The sequence below is a fragment of the Mastomys coucha genome, unplaced genomic scaffold, assembly GCF_008632895.1.
Source record: "Mastomys coucha isolate ucsf_1 unplaced genomic scaffold, UCSF_Mcou_1 pScaffold21, whole genome shotgun sequence".
Lineage (NCBI taxonomy): Eukaryota > Metazoa > Chordata > Mammalia > Rodentia > Muridae > Mastomys > Mastomys coucha.
The window spans coordinates 141,417,205-141,430,437 of NW_022196904.1; the positions used below are offsets into that span (position 1 = coordinate 141,417,205).

The 13,233-nt window shown below is 52.1% G+C and overlaps 1 protein-coding gene across 3 annotated transcripts in view; it reads right to left on the bottom strand.

The window, feature by feature from the left end:
* Positions 1–12,147, bottom strand: part of Dagla (diacylglycerol lipase alpha) — a 58,506-nt gene extending 46,359 nt beyond the window's left edge. For 2 of the 3 annotated variants that reach the window (XM_031389666.1, XM_031389668.1), the window contains exon 1: positions 12,017–12,147. The gene's annotated coding sequence lies outside the window, so the exon portion shown is untranslated. The remainder of the gene's footprint in view (positions 1–12,016) is intronic. The other variant, XM_031389669.1, reaches the window with a different exon arrangement.
* Between the last annotated feature and the right edge of the window lie 1,086 nt (positions 12,148–13,233).

Here is a 13,233-nt window from a genome sequence, read left to right on the forward strand (position 1 = left end):
TTGTTTGGATCAAAACGATAGACAATGAGCACCAGGACCTGGAGAAGATGAGGGGACCTGGACAAGGTTACTACAGCCAGAGTGCCACAGACCTGGCATATGAATTTTCCACTAGCCAAGGAGGCCTCTTGTCTCATGCTGGGTGAGTGTCTTGTGTCCCTGGGACCCTAGGCCAGACATGTTTTTGTCACATTTTCCTCCTTCCTACGAAATTGTGATCTCTCTGGAAAACAGAAGCTACCACCACTAACAATAACAAAACCAGAAGCTGCCCCCATCCCACTAGGAAAATTAACGATGAACAACCATCGAATCCTTTGTTTTCTCTGTCCAAATATAGTGTGTGATGGTTACTGTTGACAGAATCTAGGATCACCTAGGAGAAAAACCTCTGGGCATGCCCATGAGAGTTTGGGGATTGGGTTAATTGAGGTGGGAAGACCCACTCTAACTGTGGGTGGCACCATTCCATGGGCTGCAGTCACAGACTAAATAAAACCGAGACAGTAAGTGGAACACCAGCATCTGTCTCTCTCTTTCTGACTCTGGATACAATGTAATCAGCTGCCTCAGGCTCTTGCTGCCATGAAATCCCCGACATGATGGTCTTGAACGGTGAGCCAGAGTAAACTCTTCCTTCCTTAAGATGGCTTTGTCCAGTGTCTTAAAATAGCTATGAGAAAAGTAACTATTGCACCGGGCTGCTCTGTGTCTGCCACTTCTCTTTAGGCAACTGGAAAAAGTGAACTCTGCTCAAGGCTTTCACCTCTACCCGCTCTCCTCAACACAGCAGAATATAGTAGATTATTCCCCCAATCCCTCAGTCCCTTTTCCTGCTGTGAGGAAACCTCTGAAGCAAGCCTAGGGATTATACCTCTGGGCTCCAGGCTTTGATGACAGGACCCTGCTAGATCCTGTCTTTTTGACAGAGGAAGCTTTTCTGCTCCCTTGAGTTTGAGGAGCCATGCTTGAGTGGTCTGCCCTTCACATAGCTATCAAGTAGTGACTCTCAGAAATGTACAAAAGGAAATAGCAGCTGACTGATAAATGCAAATTCCCAGTGCCCCTTCTACTTCCCCACCCAGCAATCTGAATCAGTGAGTTGAAGGTGGGGCCCAAGAATGTGTAAGAGGGACCCTGACTTAGTGAGTGGGCCCCAACTGGGCTGCCATCTAAGCATCCAGTGCTGGCCACTCCTAAATCCTGGGGACCATCTCAGAGAACTCAGGTGATGGTGGTGCTCTATATCAAGTAACAGTCTGCTCTCTTGCCTTTTCCAGGGTGAGACCACATTCCAGAATGTTAAGCAGGACCAATGCAAGTACCTGTGTAAGTACTCGGCAGTGTCAACACAATCATTACACACACTAACATACATACTGTGCTTTTGCCACTCAAAGCACGGTCCATGGACCAGCCACAGCCCATTGGAGGTTAAAATCTCAGCTTATCAGAAATACAGACAGGGGTCCATCTGGCCTGAGCTAGAGCCTCTATCAGCCAAGCTCCCCACATGACATGTGTCACTGTAGCACCATATCCAGTCCTGGACAAGCAACTAGGGAGTGCATTCCATGTCTTCCTCCTAGTGTTCTCAGAGGTCCAGTCATGCCCACTCTACAGGGTTAAGGACCCAGAAGCTGCAGCAGGAACCCCACATCAGAGCCCTTAGTACTACTCCCCAGGGACTTCCAGATCCAATTCATGGATCAGGCTGTGGCCCAGTTACAAGCCACGGTCACAGCAGCAGAGAGGAGGTCAAATCAACAGTTCCACAACCCTCCCTGGACAGCGGAACTGTAGCTGACCCCTGCTGTCTGTCTGGAGCCCTGTTCCGTCCTGGCCCACTGTGCTTGCAGTCTGCAGCTCAGAGCCAGGTTGGATGTCCTGCCTCCAAAGTATTCAGTCTCTGCAGACACAGCTGGGGACAGGAAGTAGGATCTGGGGCGGAGGAACCAGGAGCTCAGTTTGGTCTGAGGACATTCTTTCTTCGCAGCCAGACCCAGTTCTGTGTGCCTTTTGAAAGGAAGTAGAGAATAGCTGCGCTCAGCCCAATGAGGCCGGCCTCTTTCAACATTCCAGTTGCTGCCATTTCCAATTACAACTTCAGAGGGCTCCTATAATTTATACATCCCAGGATGCACTGCTCCAGCTGCTTTATGATGGGAGTTCATTACACCATTAAGGTTAAACTTTTATAAAGTACTGAGCAGGTGGTGGGCTGGGCGCCCAGCTTAGTTACCGCTCCCAGAATCCTGCTGAATGGGGTTCACCTGGGAAAGGGAGGAGGACAGGCTCTCTAAAGGGACCAAGAAACAGAGAAGGCGGCTCCTGAGGTGCCCAGAGCCTCCATTAGCCTGTTTATTAAACTGCATAGTATAGCAGGCAGGCAGCAAGGAGAACAATCTGGAACAGCTCAACAGTATTGGCAGGGGGCATGCGGGGTGAGAGGAACCATCCTGTGTGAGCCTGAAAGGCGTTGCCAAGGCCAGGGAGGTGTGGGGTCTGAGGAGGACACGGCTGGGAAGCTGAGCAGCTACAAATGGCAACTCAGCCCACACATGGGGAACAGACCTGAAGCTTCCTGGGAGTGCAAGAGATTGGTGGCCTCAGCAATGGAGTATCCAAAAGGAGGATGGCTATCCAGGGGCTCACTAAGTCCCCAGTGGGAGATGAGGGCAGCAAGCAAGATCAACACCCTGAAAGTAGGAGCCACACTGACGGGCAGCAGAGATGTGGCTTCTAACAGATTTCCTGGACATCCCAAGGAAGCTGAGGTTCTGTGAAACACTCACTACTCCTCCTAGGTGCCATGGAGCAGTCTTGAGTACAAAGGTGATAAGTGTCTATCAAACAGAAGCTGACAATACTCTGCATTAAACGTGACCCCGAGCTTAGAGTGCTTTGAACTGGGTCTGGAAGGATACCAGGGAGTATGTGTCACGTGTCAGCCACTAACCAAGAAGAATCTGGTGACTTTCCTCTCATGCCTCCCAGTTCCACATAAAAGTCCAATACATAGTAGGAGCTCAGTTTGATGATGACCTTTTTATCAGCAGCCTAGCCAAAACTTAAAGGACTCTTGAGAAGAATTCCCTGACTCAGCAAGAGGGAACCGTGGCTGTGGCGGGGGTTCGCAGGCACGTGGAGCTCTCCTGGTCTTCTCCTTTACATCTTTATAACAGAGGGGCTTCTGTCTAGGACTTTGGCCTCGGAAGGCATGCTGTGGTACTGACAAATTGGGCTCGCTTCATTGTCCAGCCACTGAAGAAGCTGTCATGGCCAGGCCATGCTGTGAAGCCCAATCTAGTTTGCAGACCATCATCCATCATCCTACAGCCCCAGGGTGGCCAGAGGGGCCACAAAACTTTGCTTACAGGAGCTCTGAGAGAAGCTGGCTTTCCCAAAGGCCTCAGGAGAGGATCATTAAACAAAGGCAAGAGCCGGATGGAAGGAGTGCCAGAGGGAAGCAAACCAAAGTAGGAGAGGAACCAAAAGCAGCTGGGGGTTGAGAAGGCCAGCTTCAGAGCAGGCTGGGGTGTGAGCAGAGTGACTCCAGAGGGGGACCAGCAAAACAGCGCTGGATTGGAGAAGAGGTCCAGATGCTGGCAGGGAGGGATGCCCAAGGGGTGTGGCCTGAACTGAGAAAGGGTCTGGGGTCATCTGGCTTCAGAGGAAGCACAGCACTGGGTAAAAGAGGGTCAGCTTCAGCACTGGCCTGGGTTGCCAGAACAATAGCAAAGAAATGATCATTAGAGTTACTGAGAACACTTAACCAGCATTGGGCACCATCACTCTAGGCTCTGGGGAGGGACTCCTAAAGAGGTGTCATTTGACACCATTGTGCCACATTCCAGCAGAGCCCCCTTCCCCTGTTTGGGAGACAGACAGACAGACAGACAGACAGACAGACAGAGACTTCATGGGACCCACCCAAGCAGCAGTGTACTACAGTGAAGAGCTGCCTTTAGGTAGAGTTCATTTCTGAAGGCCTATGTTATTTAAAAGCAGAGAAGGTGAACCAGAAGTAGAAAGTCAGTGGTAGGCATGGGTGGTGTGCTCTTAGAGACGGGCAGTCTCTGAAGAGCATGAAGCAGACAGGGTACTGGGAGTTCCAGGCCCCTGCAGCTGAGGCTGCAAAGGCTGGTACTGTTCCTTCAGCTACCAGCCTGGGACTGCCCAACTGTTCTGTAGCCTGCAGAGAAACTGCAGCAGGGCAGCTGTCCCAGGACAGTGAAAGAGCTGTGAGAAGTGGGAGTAGGCTATAGGGCGTTCCAGGGGAGCCTGATGTAATCCCAGCTTGCAGAAGGCGGAAACTTGGGAAGTTAAACGAATTCAATCGTCACCTAATGGCAGCCTGGCCTGCCGCAGATTTCCAACAAGCAGTGCCAGGCCTGCCTTGCCCCCACCCACAAGTCAGTCCTCTGCTCTGGGGCTCTGGGAAGATCAGGGCAGAACTGTGCAGAGCCCCATGGCCTTCCTGAGAGAGCCCGTGCCAGGCCCTGAGCTGATGGACGCTGGGGAGAGCTGATGAGAAAGCAGAGGGTTCCTAGCTGAGGCCCTGGGAACCCTGCCATGGACAGTCAGGGAGTGTCCTGCTTCCGGGATGCAGGGCTCACCTCTTTCCCAGACTTCTGCATGTTTTAGGGGGTGGAGTAGAAGACATCTAGGTGGCTACTTGGCAAAACTATTCCTCTTCCTCACAAAATCCGCCTGAATCTACCTAGTTAGAAGGCACATGGAAAGAGGGGAAGCAGGGCCCACAACCTTGGAGATCCCTCTGCACTTCCTACGACCAGGGCCCAGGTACTTCTCAGCCAACCAGTAAACCTAGGGCAGCACTGACGACCTTTCTCAGGACCCTTTCCTGGCACCACAGAGTTCTGAAGTTCCTGGCAGCTGTCAAGCTGAAGGGTTCTCTCCAAGCCTGTCTGGGTGGCTTGGGGCAGGGGGTAGGAGGGTGAGTGTACAAGCTTCATCCTGAGTTTATGTGTCCAGCTTTACGCACTCTTGGTTTGCCTGCCAAACCTCACAGGCAATCCTAACTGCTGTTCAGCACAGTGTCTTCCCTGGGCCCCTTCCCCCCCAGCATCACCTTTCAACATGGGCCAGCCAGTATAGACACCCTTACTGCTGACCTGCAAACAGAAAAACTGAAGCTCAGAACTGACAAATAACTTATGCCTAGATGCCCAGCAGAGAGGAACAGAACCCAGGCCCAACTCAGCATATTTCACATCTCCAAGAGTACCCAACCAACTCCTGGTCCTCACAGCGAAAGAGGGGCCTGACACAGGCCAGGCAGGACATAGGGATGTGCTGTTTGATAAACACAACACACTTGACTGATAGAGGCAGGGGCGGGGATCCGAAGGAGACTTAAACACCCTTTAATCTTAAATCTGGCAACCGAATGACCTCTAGCAAGTTTTGAAACATCATCTATAAAAACGGTTTGTACTACCTGCCCCTGGAGTGGTGCGGGTGAAATGAACTAAAAGAACTGACAGGAGCCTGATGCCAGCATCTCTGCCCAGCAAATGTTACATCAGTAGTTCCTCACTTTCAAAGAAGCAAGGGTGAGCAAAGGGAGCCATATACACTCTTAGGGCCATCTAGATAGAAGATAGTTCAGTGGAGCATGAAGAAAGGCTTCCCGTAGGAGGAGGCTTGTGTGAAGTCTGGAAGAGAGGCAGGGCTGACATGACAATGAACTCAACCTGTTCAAACCCTGCTCCCACCACCCCGGTTGCCTACATAGACCGGAGCATGTGACTGAACCCTTCAAGCCTCCAGTAAGATGGAGCTTATGGGATGGAGAAGTGAAGGGGATACCTGTTGCAAAGAATAAACAAGATCCTTTATCTCTCAAGCTGTCATTCACAAGATGAAAGCTGTTGTTGCAACTTATGTGGTTGCTTTGAGGCAGGGTCTATCTAGGTAACCCCAGATACCCTAAATTTTGCCATGAAGACTAGACTGATTGCAAGCTTTCAATGATCCTCCTGCCTCTGCCTTCGGAATGCTAAGACGCCAGATGGGTACTCAACTCCTTATTGTTATTTTGTGGCACAGCAAATTCTCTGTGAACATGCATTGGTATCTTCAAGTACAAAAAGTTTCACAAAAGTCAAGCATAGAGTCTTGTCCCCAGAGAGACAAAATTACAGCCCACGGAGCCCACCCCTCACGTGGCCTGTCCACCAGGGCAACGAGAAGGGGGAGGTGTAGGGTGTATGGTACATAATGAAGGAACATAAATAATGAATTAGCCACAAGTGAGTCCAGGAACATCAATCATAAATTAATTAAATGGCTCCATGAGAGATGGTGACAGGAATCTACGGGGGATGAGTGAGCATGGGAATCCTAGCTCAGCCTCCATAGCCAAGGACACTTTCCTCAGGCCCCAAAGAGACACAGCAGCTCTTAGGCCAGGAAGGCTTCCAGGTGAAGGAATGCTTCTTGGAAACAGCCCTCCCCGAGCCCCAAACGCAAGTGCAGACAAGCCCTATTCTCCCCCCGACCCAGCCCCCAGCTTGGAACTCTCCAACGCTGAAAGGATTTTGATGAAACTTCCCAGAATAGTAACCTCCTGGGCTGAACTCAGGCAGGCGAAATTTCAAGGGGTAATTTGGTGAGAAAATTATTTAAAAAAAAAAAAAGCCTAGAAGTAAGTGCTAGGAATAGCAGAAGCCCTTGGTGGCTTCAGAGACAAGGACAGCCTTGAGGACAGTGTCAACAACCTCATGGGGATCCTTTACAGCCTCTAGATTACACTCTGGCCTGGTGCCACTCTGCTGGGAGCCACCGTCTCAAAGTCACAGGGGAAAGAGACTCCAGGCCTGTGCAGATTCTCCTCCTGCCTCATGCCCCTTCTCACATCCATCTCCTAGAGGCCAAACCCATAGATTTTGTGGCTTCTGCCTCCCCTCCACATTCCATTAGGTTCTGCATCTCTACTTAGCTTCTCAGGGTTGTTACTAACCTTGTTCCAGTGCTATGTTCTGGGCCTTCTATGTTCTTGTCCATCAGCAGCCCTGGTACCTGTTCCAGATGTCTCTTCCCAGGGTTGTGGTCCCGGGCTCCAAATTCTTATGCAAGACATTTCATTGATGGCCATCTTTTACATAGATGTAAATCCAACCTGTGGCCCTACCCTCATGGTCCTGGAGACCCAGCTCTTCCCGACCCTTCCAATCACGATGGTCATTGCTTCTAGTTTCTTCTGCCCCTGCTGGCCTTCCTAGCCACATCCACTATTGTGGTCTAACCTCTCATTGGTCCTAAAGAGCCTGGGTTAAGAGCCAAGACCTTGTTCAAGTTTCCTTTAATCACAGCATTCAAATTACTTCCCCTCATTTAACCTCTTGAAGCCTCACTTCTGGAAACTTGAACCCCCGAAGGCAGAATCTACACCTTCTGCTCTAGTGTACCCAACTTGTCTTCATGACCTTCTTTGACTCCAACCCACAGCTGGTACCAAAGAAGTAACTACCTCCATAGTTAATAGAAGCACCCCTAGAGCTGATGCTACTGAGATAGACTCACTCAGGGTCGGATGGCTCTGCTAGCTCTGTATCAGATACAACTGGAACCTGTTATCCTTCCCTGGTTCTATTCAGATTAGGATGTCGTGCTTTTTGAAGGAATAGAATCTGACTGGAGAGCAAGAACCTTGACTAGGTAAATGCTCCCTGGCTCCCATCGTGATCTCTGCTCCATGGGCTTCATAGGGTGAAATTCATATAAGAGGTTTGTTATCGCTATCTTACAGATAAGGAAACTGAGGTGTGGAAAAGTACCAGTACTGAAATCTAGATGTCTGCCCTCAGCATCCAGACACACAATATCCACAAGCTATGATACTATCTGGACTGTCCCCATTGGACTTCCAGGTGTTGGAGGAAGAGGTAGGAGGCAGGCGTGAATCACCCCCTAAGCTCCCCAGTCATGGGCCTTTGAGAGCCAGGCTCTTTCTAAAGAATACTGAGAAAGCAGAAGGGCTCCTCAGCAGACATCATCACAGAAAGCATGAAGCCCACCCTTTCATCTAGAAGGCTCCCCCACACACATAGGGTCCTACTTCTTCCTCCTGCTGCAAAGCCCCACCCCACACACCCACTGACACCAGGCCAGCCAGACACCAGAGCCCACAAATTCCCACGCCACCAGCCGCTCAGCCGCACACCCCCTCAGCCCTCACTTCCCACAGACACACTTGCAGGCACACGTGGCTCCACACATGTGTACTCTCTGAACAGCCCGGTGGTGGAAACAGTCCTGCCCTGCTTTCCCCAACCACAACCTGGGAAGCACCTCATGAAAACCTCACCTTTGCCCCTGGCTACACTGGTCCCTACCACATGATCACCACCAAAAATCAGCTCCCTGGGTCATGGAAAGCCATGCCCATGCAGTACATCTCCATCCACTCCAATTCAAAGAGGTATCAGTATGATAAAAGAGAATCAAGATAAACATTTTTCAGCCCTGGCCTCTGGTAACCACATCCTCAGATGTCCTGGATTCCGTGGTTCTGAAAGATTTATCTTCCCCTGACCACACACTCATTGATGCTTCCCCAAGCGCTAGTTGTCCAGTCTGCTGGAGTGTAATGTTATGCTATTCTGGTGAGAAATTGAACTCAGATGGAGTACTTGCCCAACAGGTGATGAATGCAGAGGTCCCCTCTCTGACTTGGAAAGGAGAGGGCGAGGGACAGAGTGACTATAGGAAGCAGGCCACACCTTTAGCTGCAGTCGGCTCACCTGGTGCTCCCTCCTCTGATCAATAACCTCTGGCCAGTAATGCCGGATTCCCTGGCACCCCTCAGGCAGAGAAGCTGGGCATTGTGACTTATGGAGCCAAGGAAGGAAAGGATGCCAGGAGCTGAGTACAGCAATTTTTAGAGAAACATGGACAGAGAAAACAGGAGTAAAACTGAAGATTGGAGTTGAAAAACCTCAGCTCCAACGAGTGCTTTGACCTCAATGTCCACGACTGTCACTAGACCCCTGCCTGCCTCTGATGGATTTGTCAAAAATCAGCATCTATGACCAAGTTGCTCACCTGGCTGGGCTCCCTACTGTTCTCAAACCCTGGGATAGCACAGAAAGCTCAGCCCTGCATTGGGGAACAGAGGCCTACTCCTCCTCTCAGCATCTTCTGATAAATCCCACCTGCTGCCCAGCTCCACTGTGCAGAGTCCCAGCATCCCAAGCAGATGGCAAGGGGTGGCTGGAAAGGGCCCTGGGGCCCCAAACCATAAGGCTGAGCCACAAATCAGACAGAAGGGTGGAGGGGACATAGACTAAAGGCCTCCTCCTTCATAGATCTGTGTGACAGAGCGCTTTCCAGGCAGGGGGTGAAGTGCCAAGCTCTTCCTCCTGCGAGGTAGAAAGGCTCTGCAGGAAGCATGTGGATAGCCAGGGACACCCCTCATGCCAACCTGGGAACTGCCAAGAAAACACTCACCATACGAGGCTATGCCTAAGTGGCAGCTATTGGGACAGAGTGAACCCCCCAGCATGGAAAAGTCAGCTCACCACACCTTTTACCTACAGTTCAACACTGCAGCTTGGACATGAGGCAGAAAACTTTGTACCTCAGGGAACAAGCTTGTATGGTGAGTTGTTGGTCGTACCAGACACTCACAGGGATGCTAGAGATAAAGGCCAAAAATGGAGTGATTTACAGTTCCCCTCACCTTCCCCATCCAAAAGGGTGTTCAGCCAGAAGTTGAAGCACATCAGGATAGATGTCTTGGGACTTCTCACCATATTTATCCAGCCTTGAAGTACCCCCTTAAGGATGCTCATTGACTCTTTTCCTCCTCCATGTGTCTAAGGCATTCACTGTCCCCCATCCCTCTGCCATACAGCCTCCCCCTCCCCCACAGGACCACCTGCTCTGAGCCTACTTGGTAGGCACCCTGACCCAGTTCATTTTCTTTAGGCCATGGTCCCCAGAATGCTGACATTACTGCTCCCCACTCCCATTCTCAGAACCAAGGGAAATTCTCAAGAGAAAACACACTTTCCAAGTCTCCCTCCCACACAGATACCCTAGATCTGTCAGCTACAGACACCTCCCAGACCTTCCCAGATAATGAGGTGTGTGCGCAGCCCAAGCAAAGGGCTTCCTCCTGTGTGGGCCACTCCAGCAGAACTCCACACTTGCCATGCCAAGTCCAGAACCAGAACCGTCCTCGGGAGACCCAGGGCCTGGTTCCAGCTCAGTAGCTGACTCACAGTGTCAACAGATCCCACATCCCCCCACCAGGAGCATGTATACTCTGGGCCTCTAATTTCCCTTGACAAACCCTCGACCTATGGCTCCCTTCCTCCCCAGTCACATTCCACGCCTCCATTTCCGACCACCTCGTGTCTCTTGCCCTGGTCTCTTTACCTGATGGGAATCCCTGACCATCGTATAGCCTCTTGATGCTTATAGAATCCTCCATGCCCAATCTCCTTTCATTCTCTGTGACCACTGAGACCACTGTGTGAAGTGACTCTTAAAGGTAACAACACCTGCTCAAGGTCACACAGCCAAGACTGGAATTCAAGTCATCTGGCTCTAAATACAGTGGACAACATGCCAGCTTTAGGGAACTTAGCTCAGTTCCCTTAAATGAGGGAGGCTTCTCCAAGCACCCATGTTGGCAAAGAAACACCCTTCCCATGAAAAGCTCAGCTCTTTGCTTCTACTTCTGTCCCTTCCCCCAAGAAACCCATAACATCCTGAAGTCTTCTTCAGTATCTTTAGGGGTCTGCACACAGATGCTCTGTGAAGTAGGATATCATGTGGCACTGAGGGAAGGAAGGGGGAGAGGGAGAGGAAGGAAGAGGAGAGATGGGGGGAGGGCAGGGTGAGAGAGAGGGAAGGAGAGAGGTAGAGAGAGGGGGAACCTTCTCAGAAGACTAGTTAGGACATATGCACTCTCCAAACATTCTCAGTAGCCACAGAACCACCTTCCACGCAGCCCAAAGACACAACTCTCAGAACCCAGTAGCATCTCCATCAACCAAGTGAAAGGAAGGACCCAGGAACAACAGATAGATGGTGAGCCACATGCCCCCCTGACCTACAGACATGGGTTACTTCTCTGCACTTTTCTGGGTCTCATATAGTCAGAAACAAGGACCACCAGTGAGAACCACCTATTCCTCCCATCTTCCCCAAAATGGGAAGGACTCATGAGCCAGGTACGGGTTCATAACTGGGCAGAGCTCTGCCCGGACAGCAACCTCATGGTAGACACATGGTATCTCTTATTCTCATCCATCATAAAGAACTCCAACCTTCTTTCAGTCTTCTGCCCCCAGGCCAGCATACCAATAGGCATTAAAGCTGAGCTCCATAACAGAGACGTTGCCCCTACTGATCTCCCTGCAAGGGTGGGTATTTACCCTCTTATCTACCAGGGTCTGAGGGCCACCCATCTTCCCCCACAATGCTAGTCATTCCAGGGCACGGCGCTAAGCCACGGCCATTTCTCACAGCTGGGCCGGAGCCATGGACACCGATTCTTCAAGCCCCCAGGACCATCACTCCAAACCATGTCAAACCCAAGGCCAGAACCATGCCAACATCCAAGCAATGGCAGCACTTTCTCACACCCATGCCCACTGCACCATCACGGCCCAGCACCAGCTGGCCACCCACCAGCACCAGCTGCGTGCATCGCCCTCCTGTACAGAGGGTGCACCCTCCTCACACCTGGGCGGCCACCGTTACACCAAGGCGGGGGTGAGTTTTCTGACACCCTCGCCGGGAAAAATCACGCTGCCCGTGCTGTATCCACGTTGCCCACGCCCGTGCCATGCGTGTCACCATCCCCTCGCCGGTGGCCCGGGGTTCCGCGGACCTCACACCTGCCACGGGCGCGCGTGGCAGCCGCACCTCCGCCCGCGGACCTGTCGGACCGGCCACCGCGCGCAGTGGACATTGCCCAGCCCGCCACGCCGCTCGCAGGGCTCCCGCGCCCGGGGCTCGGCCCGGGCCCCCTTACCTCCGGCCCGCCGCAGGGCTCGGCCCGCCGCGGCCACTGCGACCGCCACCTCCATCCTGGGCTCCCCAAGGCCCCTATTCACTAACGTTGCTTCCGCAGGGCGCCGGCGCCGGCGCGAAGGCCGCCTCCGCCCCCCGGGGGACGCTGCGTCCTTTACGTAAACCCCACTCCGCCGCCAGCGGTGACCATGGCGACGGCCGTGGGGCGGCAGCGCCCCCTAGCGCCAGGGAGGGGGGAGGCGGGCAGGCCCGAAGTGGCGGAGCCCCAGATCCCCGCGCGTGGGGGCGGTGGGCGCGGGGCTTAGGCCTCCACGGGGGTTCCGTGGGCAGACTAAAGGGGTTGGACCGCGGGCACGGAACAGGGGCACGATAGCTGCTTGGTCTCCCCTCCTTCAGGTCCCCGCGTGACAGGGTTTAGCGTGGGAGATGAAAAATAGCAAGTAGGATCACCAGAGAACTGGTTTGTTTGAGGGGAGGAAAGGAGAGAGATGGGTTCCACCTCCTTCAGGGGACCTAGCAGCGTCTTGAGGAGTTGGGACACATCTTTATCTAGGTCCTCCCCTCTTCCTCTACTCCTACCCTCCTCAACACCCAGCATAGTGCCTGACAGCAAAAGGAGAGTTTGATCAATTTTGATTTTCTGGTAAATGAAGAAAATTGCCCCTCCTGTTCTCCTTCACACACGCCCATCCATTCATTCGCAAGTCGCTTCCTGAAAGCTGCTTTTTGGCAGGGACGCAGTTATGCTGGTGTGCTGGGTTGAGTCTGGGGAGTGGGTGGGTGCAAGCTTGCCCTTAAGGATATCAGGTCTCAGCAGGAGGAACATGGGGGCTAAGCTGAGAGCTACAAGCTGCACAGAAGCTCATGGGTAAGAGTAGATCTAGAAGTCATGATGATGCAATCAGGCAAGTCTCAAAAGTCCAGCAGAAGGACAGGAGAGGTCAAAAGGAGAGTAACACAGAAAAGCGTCTAAAATGTTTCTTAGGCCCAGTCATCATCCTGAGAAATCAGGATAATTGACTCTTGTTCTGTAGACGTGGATGCCATAGGTGGACATCTGGCTAAAAGTGAAACCCTGAATCCAGGACAGACTTCTCTTTGTTGCAGATTTCAGCCCCTTGCCGCTCGATTCGGTATAATCTATGGTTATTGCAAAGATAAGCTCTGGCTTAGGTAAACAAAATGGATGGTGGGAATAAATACAAGCACTTCAAGAAT